At 35.4% G+C, this 11,669-nt stretch overlaps 1 non-coding gene across 1 annotated transcript; it reads left to right on the forward strand.

The window, feature by feature from the left end:
* Nucleotides 1–11,209: 11,209 nt before the first annotated feature.
* On the forward strand, nucleotides 11,210–11,313 carry LOC116562150. Its single transcript, XR_004273801.1, has one exon. It is a non-coding gene; the product is annotated as a U6 spliceosomal RNA (small nuclear RNA).
* The last annotated feature ends 356 nt before the right edge of the window (nucleotides 11,314–11,669 follow it).

Genomic DNA, 11,669 nt, shown 5'->3' on the forward strand with positions numbered 1-11,669 from the left:
TAATTTTTGTGCTTTTTTTATAGAGACAGGATTTCACTGTATGTTGGCCAGGCTGGTCTTGACCTCAGGTGATCTGCCCACCTTGGCCTCTCAAAGTGCTGAGATTACAGGCAAGCCATTGTTCCCAGCCAGTCCTGAGTTTTTTACTCTAAGTCCTATGCCATTTTCAGTACAGAAAGAAGAGCAATCAGGTACATTTTCTTTATAAAATATTAGCACTTTTTTGTAAGCCAGACTGTTGACTAAATTCCTTAATAGAGTATAACAATTGCAGTCCTTTATTATTAAAGGTCAATACTTTCTCAAATAGAGAATGTACAGTCCTTGAAAAATAAGTACTTTCTTTATGTAAGAGTTTCAATGGCCAATAATGCAGGTGATTCCATATTCATTAACTATGAGTCATCTGGCTTCAGAAGCTAGATCCATACAATTACATATTTTAAAATTTCAATTTCAGGTGTATGCAGCCATATTTAAATTCACGGAGCTTGATTTCTTTCCTAACAATAAAATAAGACAGTATTATTTAAACAGGGCTCGCTTGGGAGGCCGAGGCGGGTGGATCACGAGGTCAAGAGATGGAGACCATCCTGGTCAACACGGTGAAACCCCGTCTCTACTAAAACTACAAAAAATCAGCTGGGCATGGTGGCGCATGCCTGTAATCCCAGCTACTCAGGAGGCTGAGGCAGGAGAATTGCCTGAACCCAGGAAGCGGAGGTTGCGGTGAGCCGAGATCACGCCATTGCACTCCAGCCTGGGTAATGAGTGAAACTCTGTCTCAAAAAAACAAACAAACAAAAAAAAAAAAAACAGGGCTTGCATAAAGATAAAATGGAATCCAAAAAGCAACATTATCTGTCATAGAACCAGGCACATAACAAATTTGGAATGAATGTTAGTATTCTCTAAAAATGTTGGCTAACTGTTTGAGAATAATATGTTAAAGTAAATGTGTATTGACAAGCCTGTGTAACTCAGCTTGTACTTCATACAAACACATAAAAATGTATCTAGTAAAGTCAGTGAGTTTTTGGTGCGTAATGGAAGGAGTCAGACATCCTCCAAATCTTGCCTTAGCCTCTTGCAAGCTGTGACATGTGGATCAATTCCCTATCCTTTAGAACCTCAGTTATTTTTTATTAAAAATATGGAATTAATGATATTTGCCTCAGAAAAGACCTCAACAAATGGTAGCTGCAGTTGTTATTTTGGCTATCCATGTTTTCTTCCCTAAACAAACTTTTAAGAAAAACAGTTAAAAAGCTTACCACATCACATTCCCACATATGGAATTTCCTATGCGTAACTTTGCTATGGTACGTTAAATATTGACTCTTAGATCGTATGACCAAATGTGAAATTGGACAGGGATTCCTGTGTCACATAAATAAGCATATTTATGGGGGGAAAAATTTTGGGCACTGATTTCAGAAAGATAACTCTTTTTCCTAATTAATATAATTTTTTCTGCAATGTGCATTAGAAGACAATGGAAAGTTGCAAGTATACATGTAGTTTGGGGTGAGGGGGCTTAGCAGGCTGAGGTATATGTTTTATATCACACATTCATTGAAATTTTTTTTTGTAAAAACCTTTGCAACTTCATAAGAGATAGTATTCATTACCCCACTTTTTGTCCCTTCAACCAGAGAAGAAAATTCAGATATCCCCACACAAGGTGAAATTTGAGCTTTGATGCCTTGGTTCACGCTTTTGTCTATGCAGAATACTCCAGGTAAAATTTTGCCCCTGGAAAATTCATACTAGGTCTTCAAGGTTCAGCTCAAATTCCACTTCTCAGACGAAGACAGTCTACTGCCCTTCCCTTGAGGGAGAAATAATTTCTTGAAATTCAGCACATTGAAGTGAACTTAATTCCATTGGCAATCATGTAGTTGTAGAACTGTGTTTATATGCAGCTCTTCGCTCCACGGTAAGAAACTTTTGAGGAGAGGGACAGTATCCCATTTATCTTCTTCCCTTCTTAGTGATGAACATAAAGGTACTTGCTCACTTTTATTGAATCAATCAGTCAATCAATGAAGAGATAAATAAAATGTTTTGGAAGGAAATTAATGTCAGTGACTCATCATATCTTAAATTAGAAGGGCAAGGCAAGGTTATAAATTGTCGGTTCTAATAGTCAAACAGAGTTAGTATAAGGATCAAGAAGTGATATATGGGGGAGATTTAATGGGATGGATGATATAGGTGCTTAATCCAAGGACACACAGGAAGTCATAGATGCAGTAATGGAAAGATTATTATTTTAGTAGAGCCTAAAAGAAAGCCTACCAGATTATAATCATCTCTTTCATATAGCTGGAATACATTTAATAAATTATTAATCTTACAGAAAGTATTATTTTCATAAAACCATGAATGGGTTGTATAAATAACTAATGAGAGCAGTTTACATGTGAAAAGAACACATATGACCAGCTGCTTTAGGAAACCTGAAAACCTCCACATGTTACTCCCATTTAAATAATTTGAGAAAAAAATCCATCAAAAGACGTATGATTCTATAGGAGGAGGTATTTTAAGTTCAAAATGTTAGTTAATCTCCCTAAAGACTTTAGGCTCTTACAATTTTTATCTATGCAACCTATCCTGGTCAAATAATAATTTAACATTACAACGTATTTGGTGGTGTCCTGAAAATTAAAATGCACAGCTTCTGATTATTCACATTATTGCTTATTAAATTGAGTGTTCTTGGGATCAAATGCTCTTGCTATCAAAAATCATTTGTGAGCTCCTTTTTCAAGTGTCTTCTCTTTCTTTCCATTTTGGTAACTATTTTTCTCCTCTACTTCTAAGTGATGTAGTGTGATTAACAATAAAACTTTGGCTTACCACAAGGGGAAGTAATAATAAATGTAAAATTCATATATGTGTTTCCATCCAAACAAAGGTGTTATACAAGTATAGAAAATGATTGTGATCACTGGATTATGGAGCTTGGCACACTAACCTGCTGAATTTGCAGTAAGGAAGCTATGAAGTGAACAAGATGAACGTTTCATTTTTTTGAGCAAAAGTGGAAATGGTACCTATTGAAGAAGCTAATTTTCTGACTGTCTATAGATTGCAATTAAATCTACTGTTTAGCAGATTTAACAAATCTTCAGAGGTTCTCTACAGATAGGTATAAAATGAATTTGGGTCTTAAGTTTTGCATTGCTCTTTCTGGTGGCTTTGTTTTTCCCACTGCCCAAGTTCTTTCAATATATATTTCATTCTTTTACATTCGGTATATACATATTTTTTTATTTTGAGACAGGGTCTTGTTCTGTCAAGCAGCCTGGAGTGCAGTGGTACAATATTGGCTCACTGCAACCTCTGCCTTTCATGTTCAAGAAATTCTTGTGTCTCAGTCTCTCAAGTGGCTGGAACTACAGGTGCCCGCCATCACACTTGGCTAATTTTTGTATTTTTAGTAAAGATGGGCTTTCTCCATTTTGGCCAGGCTGGTCTCCAGCTCCTGACTTTAGGTGATTCGCCCACCTCAGCCTCCCAAAGTGCTGGGAGTACAGGCGTGAGTCATTGCACCCAGCCTTGTTTAGTACATTTTTTAGTGTTCTTTCTGGGTTGCAGCCAATTCACTCAGGCAAACAGAACCAGGAAGACCCCTGTCCATCCAGTGACTTGAGAATGATGGACTGTGCCTCAATTTCTGTTTCTCTGAGATTTTTTCTGGTGTATTTTCCTTTATCATCTAGCCTTAAACTGGTGGGGACTTTTGCTCTGGGATTTTTATCCTATTTTGACACTGTCATTTTTTTGGGATAATGCTCTACTTACTCATTATGCATCAACAATGTATTCAAACAAAACATTTCTGCAGAGTTTTCTACACAAAATATGGATTTGGGACCAGTTTCATAACTGCTCACATCCTTTCGTTCATTAATAAACTAAATGTTTATTGATCAGCTACCACATGAAAGACACTTCCTTAAGGTACTGAGAATACACTAGTGGATAAGAAAGTCACTGTCTTAGTTGCAGACCCCAGATATTGAGAGAGGGACCTTTAGTTGTGATAACCATCACAGTGGAAATGCAAAGAGAAAAATAAATGGAAGGAACAAAAGAAGCAGTTAATATTCATTGAAAATAGTATTTTTTCAGTACAAATGTGAATAAGATACTACGTTTGAAAATAGTTAACAATAGGCCGGGCATGGTGGCTCATGCCTATAATCCCAACACTTTGGGAGGCCAAGGCAGGTGGATCACCTGAGGTGAGGAGTTTGAGACTAGCCTGGCCAACATGGTGAAACCTTGTCTTTACTAAAAATAGAAAAATTAGCTGGGCATGGTGGTAGGTCCTTGTAGTCCCAGCTACTCAGGAGACTGAGGCAGGAGAATTGCTTGATCCTAGGAGGTAGAGTTTGTAGTGACCCATGATTGTACCAATACACTGCAGCCTGGGTGACAGAGTAAGACTGTGTCTCAAAAAAAAAAAAAAAAAAGCAAGAAAATAGTAAACAACAACAAAAAAAGATATTGGGTGAATTATATTTCCAAAAACAAATATGGCCTTGTTCCTGTGTAAATCTCAAACCTATGTACCTCCGGAAATCTCAGTCTTCCCTCTTCTTCACATTGCCCTGCACTTCTCCTTGTTCCTTACAAACTTCTCTTACAGACTTCTATGTATTCCCTTATATGGTTTTTAGTGTACTTCTCCATATTCCCCTGTCTCTCCTTCTACAATTTTCTTTTGGCTTCACCTTACCCCCCACCAGGTTATCTTCTTGGATAGGTTGTACTTCTCCTTCAACTTTATTATCTTATTAATTGTCTTTTCCATTTCTCTCTTCTCCAGATTTTGATAGTTCTCACTTCAAATATAGTTCGTAAGATAATTGAAACATAGTATATCACATTAGGCTCACAATTATCTGATCAATTTTAGCACCTATGGAGTATAATGTAAACTATTTAACATTCCATTAGATCTTCACAATTTGTTTACTTCTGCAAGTTTAGACTCAATTTTCATTCACACCTCCTGCCCCAGAAAGAGTCTATCCTAAATTACCCATAAATCTCCTTACCATTTTCTGATTGGATCATACCAATTGCATCATAATTTTCATATCCTTCCTTTCTTTATACATGATATCTTGTTCTGTAGAATGCCTTAACCATTTTCTCCAGAGATTTCTCCTTTAAGACTCATCTCAAAGATTATCTCCAATATAAAACTTTCTCTAATAATTCTTGTTATAATTATTAGCACTTTTCTTTTATCCACACAGTTTGTGCTTCTCTGCTGCATAATGAATTTTAATGGCTCCTGCTAACTTGCTTACATTTCCCTTGGTATTTGTTATCTAAGTTCATTATTCTGTTTCTGTCTGGAAAAATCTATCTCCACCCTTTATCCCTCTAAAGGACATCAAATACTCCTTCTAGATTCTAGCATCAGCTTCTTTTTGACACTTTTGCTGATCTTCTCACTAACTGAGGTCAAATTAGTTCTTCTTGTATTCTATGTGAATTATATGCTTACATTATAGATGGTATGAACTTCTATCTTGTATCTATTACATCTTGGAAAACATACATTTGTCTATCTGTATCCTACTGTAAGGCCATAAGGATCTTAAGGGAAGCACTATGTATTATACATGTATACATTTACTTATGTGTTTGTGAGTGTGTGTGTGTGTGTGTGTGTGTGTGTGTGTGTGTGTGCGTGTGCGCGCATGCGTATTTGAACATTTAGTGTGTGCCAGGCACCGTGCTAAGAGCTAAATTACAATGGGGACAAAACAAACACATTCCTTCATTTCATTATGCTTCATAGTCTCCTAGAAGATGAAGCAGGAACATAATTCTGGTGAGCGTTACAAATATGTTAAAGGTATGCAAAGAGATATATCAGGGTGGCTTAGCCTATTTGGGAAAATAAGTCTGCAGAATATCAGTTGTTTTCTGAGCATGAAAGTCTGAATTTGCAATTTCTTAGGTGGATAAGTTTCAGAGGATGGCAATGTACAGGATATTACTGTAGTCATGGTAAGGAAAGCTTACCTAATCTATACCACTTCCTGAAACATGGAATATGAGCAGCAAGTAGGAATCAAAACAACTTACAGTATGAAATTTTTTCACACTTGTTATTATCATCTCATCAGTAGATTTTACCTAATTCTAAGGCTGACATTTATTTGACATGAAGGTCTGCTTCATCATATATAAAATTTCATTCACTGATTTCAATGGATGTTTTGATTTTTATTAAGGAAGCATATTGTTATATCTTGTATTATACCTTGAATGAATTATTCTTCTACTTGAGTATCTCAGGCTGACAAAAATCTTGGAGTAAGAGGCAGAGAGGGTGTGGATAGTGGTGTGAAATGTGTTCATTCCCTGATTAAGTATATTCTCTCTCTCTCTTTTTTTTTTTTTTTTTTGCCTGTGTCTAGTATATGCTTTTTATAAACATGGGAGATTAAACATCATTATCTTCTGCTATAAGGCTGGAAAACGAGTTGAGAAAATTAATGAAAGGGCAGACTAGTGGATAAGCAAAATCTTGGACACAAAATATAGGTTTTTAGGAGACTCCTGTGTGGGAGACAAAGCCTAGTGGCTAACAATGGCCTATGTACTTGGATGGTGAAGCTAGAGCCTTAGCTGTAAGAAGAATATTGCAGGGATTCCTTCCTTTTTAAGTCCCAAGATCTGTTGATAAGCTTTAGCAACAATGGCTATACAATGAAATTTGGAGCCTGGTTAGGAGGAGAGTGTTTCAAGGACAAGGTCTGTTTGTTTCCAGGTTGGGGGTCTCAAAGAGGAGGATGAGAGTCTGGCCAGCCCTTACTGACCATGTACATTTACCCCATTACAGTGGCTTGCATGGCACATGAAGGACAGGGGCAGGCTCAGCTTCTGTCCGCCTTCTATTCCCTGGCTCTTGATAGGTGGACAATGATATGTATTCAATGGATAAATAAATGCATGTGAAAAATAGCAACACTAACTCTCATTGAAGGGAAATATGAAATATATAATGACTTTGTGATAATAAGTAATCAGAAAAGTATAATATATATTTTTGACCCTTAACATTGACTCAAGCCATAACCTACTATGTCATCTTAAATATGCTACTTGGTCTCATTAAATCTGGTATGTATGTCAATAGAAGTGATTCAACCTCTTTGTAACTCAAGAAGAGACTTATCATAGTTAGCACAGCTCCACTTCTGAGGTTGGCTCACTTCTGAGTGAGTTTAGACAAATTATTTCACTTTTCTAATAATTGATTTTCACATAAAATGAAGAGGTTTAACTAGATGACCTCTTAAGTTCCTTTTAGCTTTGAAGGTTTTTTTTAAAAAAAAAAAACAAAAATAAAATTAAGAGCTCCTAAATCTGATAAATTCAGCAAAGCTGCTGAATACAAAATCAGTGTACACAAATCAGTAGAATTTCTATACACCAAAAATGTCCAAGCTGAGAGCCAAGTCAAGAATGCAATTCCATTCACAATAGCCACAAAAAATAAAATATCTATGAATACAGCTAATTAGGGAGGTGAAAGATCTCTACAATGATAATGATGAAACACTGTTGAAAGAAAACAGAGATGACACAAATAAATGGAAAAACATTGCATGTTCAATGGCAAAAAGAGTAAATATTGTTAAAATGGCCATATTGCCCAAAGCAATTTATAGGCTCAATACTCTTCTTATCAAACTACCAATGATTATTTACAGATTTAGAAAAAAAAAAAAACTATTCTAAAATTTATATGAAACCAAAAGAGCCCAGATAGACAAAGTATTCCTAAGCAATAAGAACAAAACCAGAGCCATCACATTACCCAACTTTGAATTATAAGACTACTTTAACCAAAACAGCATAGTATTGGTTCAAAAACAGACACATAGACCAATGGAACAACTTAGAGAACCAAGAAATAAAGCCACACACTTACAACCATTTGATCTGCCACAGAGTCAATAAAATTGAGCAATGGGGAGGTGACACCCTATTCAATAAATGGTGCTAGGATAACTGGCTAACCATATACAGAAGATTGAAGCTGGGCCTTTTCCTTTCATCAAAAAATCAGCTAAAGATGGATTAAAGACTTAAATGCAAAATCTCAAACTACAAAAACCCTAGAAAAAAACCTAGGAAATACCATTTTAGACATAGGCCCTGACAAAGATTTTATGAAAAAGACTCCAAAAGCAATTTCAACAACAAAAATTGACAAGTGGAACCTAATTAAACAAAAGTGCTTTTGGACAATGAAATAAACTACCAACAAGGTAAATAGACAACCTACACAATAGGAGAAATTATTTGCAAACTATGCTTCCAACAATGGTCTAATATGCAATAACTGTAAGGAGCTTCAGCAAATTAACAAAAACAAACAACCGTATTTAAAAATGGGCAAAAGACATGAACAGACATTTCTCAAAAGAAGAAACACAAGTGGACAAGCACATTTTAAAAAAGCTCAATATCACACATCATTAGAGAAATGCAAATTAAAACCACAATGAGATACCATTTAACACCAGTCAGATTGGCTATTATTAAAAAAAAAAAGATGGTGGCAAGATTACAAAGTAAGAGGAATGTTTATACACTGCTGGTGGAAGTGTAAATTTCTCAAAGAAAATACCATTGACCCAGCAATCCTATTATTGAGTATATACTAGAAGGAAAATAGATAATTCTGCCAAAAGGACACATGTATGTACATGTTCATTGCAGCACAATTCACAATGGCATAGACATGGAATCAACCTAAATGCCCATCAATCATAGACTGGATAAAGAAAATGTGGCATATATACCAGGGAATACTATGCAGCCATTAAAAAGAATGAGATCACGTTTCTTGCAGTTCGATGGATAGAGCTGGAAGCTATTATTCTAAGTAAATTGATGCAAGAACAGAAAACCAAATACCATATATTCCCCTTATAAGTAGGAACTAAACATTGAGTACACATGGATACCAGGAAGGGAACAATAGAAAACAGGATCTACTTGAGGGTAAAGGGTCATCTTGAGAAAACTACCTATCTGTTACTGTGCTTATTACCCGGGTGACTACATAATCTGGACACCAAAATCTCTGACACACAATTTACCCATGTAACAAAAATATACATGTACCACCTGAACCTAACATAAAATTTGGAAAGAAAAATAAATCTATTGTCTATTGTCTCTATGTACCTGAAAATTTTTAAGTTATATGTAATTGATTAAATTCTAATTTATTAATAGAATTTCTTTTACATTTAAATATAAACCATAATGTATAGTATGATTTTGTTGATAGCTTTTAAGTCTATTTTAAGCATTTGTAGATGTTCACTTTCAGGTATAGAGGACAGCTCTATCTGAATCATATTCAGGACTTCCTTTGTAGTCTTCTATTTATTAATCTCTGAGCCTCTTTTATGCCTCATGCTCCCTGTGTACCTAGTTGTTCTATGTCAAATTGATGTGTGTTTTTAAAATTAGGTTCAAAAATTGGACAAGTTACAAAGCAATAACAGTCTCTTTCCCTTTGTAGATGTTTGAAATTCACCTTCTATATGGTCTTTAGTCAAAAGACTTTGTTTTATTTGATTTATATTACACACCATAGGAAAGGAAATAGAGCCAAACTTGATAAATACTTTTATTCAGTACTTTCAGCAAACCATTTGTATTTGCTCTGGACCTGCAGTGTCCAGGTAACAATTATAGACTTTTATATGCTGGAGCTGAGATCCATCTGTAAAATTTTTAGGAATTTTGTCATCTGATTGTTAAACACAACCTTTATTTAAAAGCAAATTATATAAACTTACGGATAAATAAATTAAAATAAAATAAACAGATACTCAAAACTCATCACTTTCTAAATAATTATATTACATGCATTTATGTTATTGTGTCTGTATGATGAAATGCCATACATGTGCACTACTGGGCATCTTTTTTCGACTCTGTGCTTACTGGCATCATGTTGGTCCCTTAAAATTGGCCAAGGAGGGAATATTAGCACCACAGAAATCAGCAAATGCTACAAATCATTCCCCTTCCTCCCCTCCAGCCTATTTGTAAACATTTATCAGCACATCACTGCTTCTAGGTGCTACTTAGAGTCAAGAAGTAGCTGTGGCATTCAGGAAATCCAGTCTTCTGTATAAGCAGGGTCAAAGAAAGAGGATCAGGGCTTTGAAGCCTCATGCAGGTTTATAATTAAAAGGTAACGGGCAAGATAATTAAAAGGTAACTGAGGGAAAGACTGCGTGCTTTGGGCCGAGTATTGTCATTATATTCAATACATACCTTACCAGCTAGGATACAGTATAAAGCAGATTTTGCATATTCTGAATGCAGTGAAAATACATTGGCCAAAGCTTATAGCTGTTTAAATGAACTTTGTTAAAAAGCAAATAGCTGCTCTTTGTTATTAAAATACATGTATACACACACACACACATACACACACACACACACACAAGTAGTTTTATAGAACATCTAGGATTTAGCTGTAAAATCTGTCTCCCAACTTTTATTTAGATAAGTTTAATACAAGTGTTTGGGCCAATTTACCTTTAATACTCTTGAGTAAAGGCTTAGTGGCTATTAAAGAACACTCTGGGATTATAAATTGCCTGTCATTTATGGGAATTGAAACAGCACTTAATGAGTATCAACAATGTCCAGACAACTTGTTTGACAGTTAATATAGATGATTTCTTGCCTTCGGCACTTTATAAGGGAGAATGAATAGGAAAGAGAAATAATATCTAGTTGACCCTTGAACAATGTGGACAGTGAGGCGTGCCCACCCATGCACAGAAAGGTAGAGGGTAGGTAGAGGGAGAGGATTAGAAAAAATAACCCATAGGTGTGAGGCTTAATATCTGGGTGATGACATAATCTGTACAACAAATCCCCATGACACAGTTTACCTGTGTAACAAACCTATACTTTTACCCCTGAACTTAAAGGTAAAACAAAGAAAATCCAAGAATAATAAATTTTGACCCCCCCTGAATTTAACAACAAATAGCCTACTGTTGACTGGAAGCCTTATCAATAACATACACAGTCGACTAACACATATTTTTATGTCATATGTATTACATACTATATTCTTACAATTATGTAAGTTAGAAAAAAGAAATGTTATTAAGAAAATTATGTCATCACTTCAGCAACACATATACTAAAATGAGTAAAATACAGAGATGAGCATAGTCCTTGCACAAGGATGAAACACAAATTCTTGAAATATTCCATATTTTTGTCTGCCTATATCAAAAGATCACGTGTCACTAAATAAGCACATCTATTATATATGCATATAAAATTTTTAAAAATTAGAAAAAATAAGGAAGCGAAAATATATTTAGTGTTCATTAAGTGGAATTGGATCATCATAAAGGTCTTCATCCTCTTTATCTTCAAATTGAATTGGCTAAGGAGAAGGAGGAAAAAATGGTGTTGGTCTTGCTGTCTCAGGAATGGCAGAGGCAGAAGAGATGGAAGAGGTGGAAGGAGAGGCAGGAGAGGCAGGCACCCTTGGTGTAAGTTTTATTTTAAAAAATCCACATATAAGTAAACCTGTGCAGTTTAAGCCTGCATTGTTCAAGCGTCAGCTG

Source organism: Sapajus apella, unplaced genomic scaffold (genome assembly GCF_009761245.1).
Source record: "Sapajus apella isolate SASKATOON/1434 unplaced genomic scaffold, GSC_monkey_1.0 scaffold31, whole genome shotgun sequence".
Taxonomy (NCBI): Eukaryota; Metazoa; Chordata; class Mammalia; order Primates; family Cebidae; genus Sapajus; species Sapajus apella.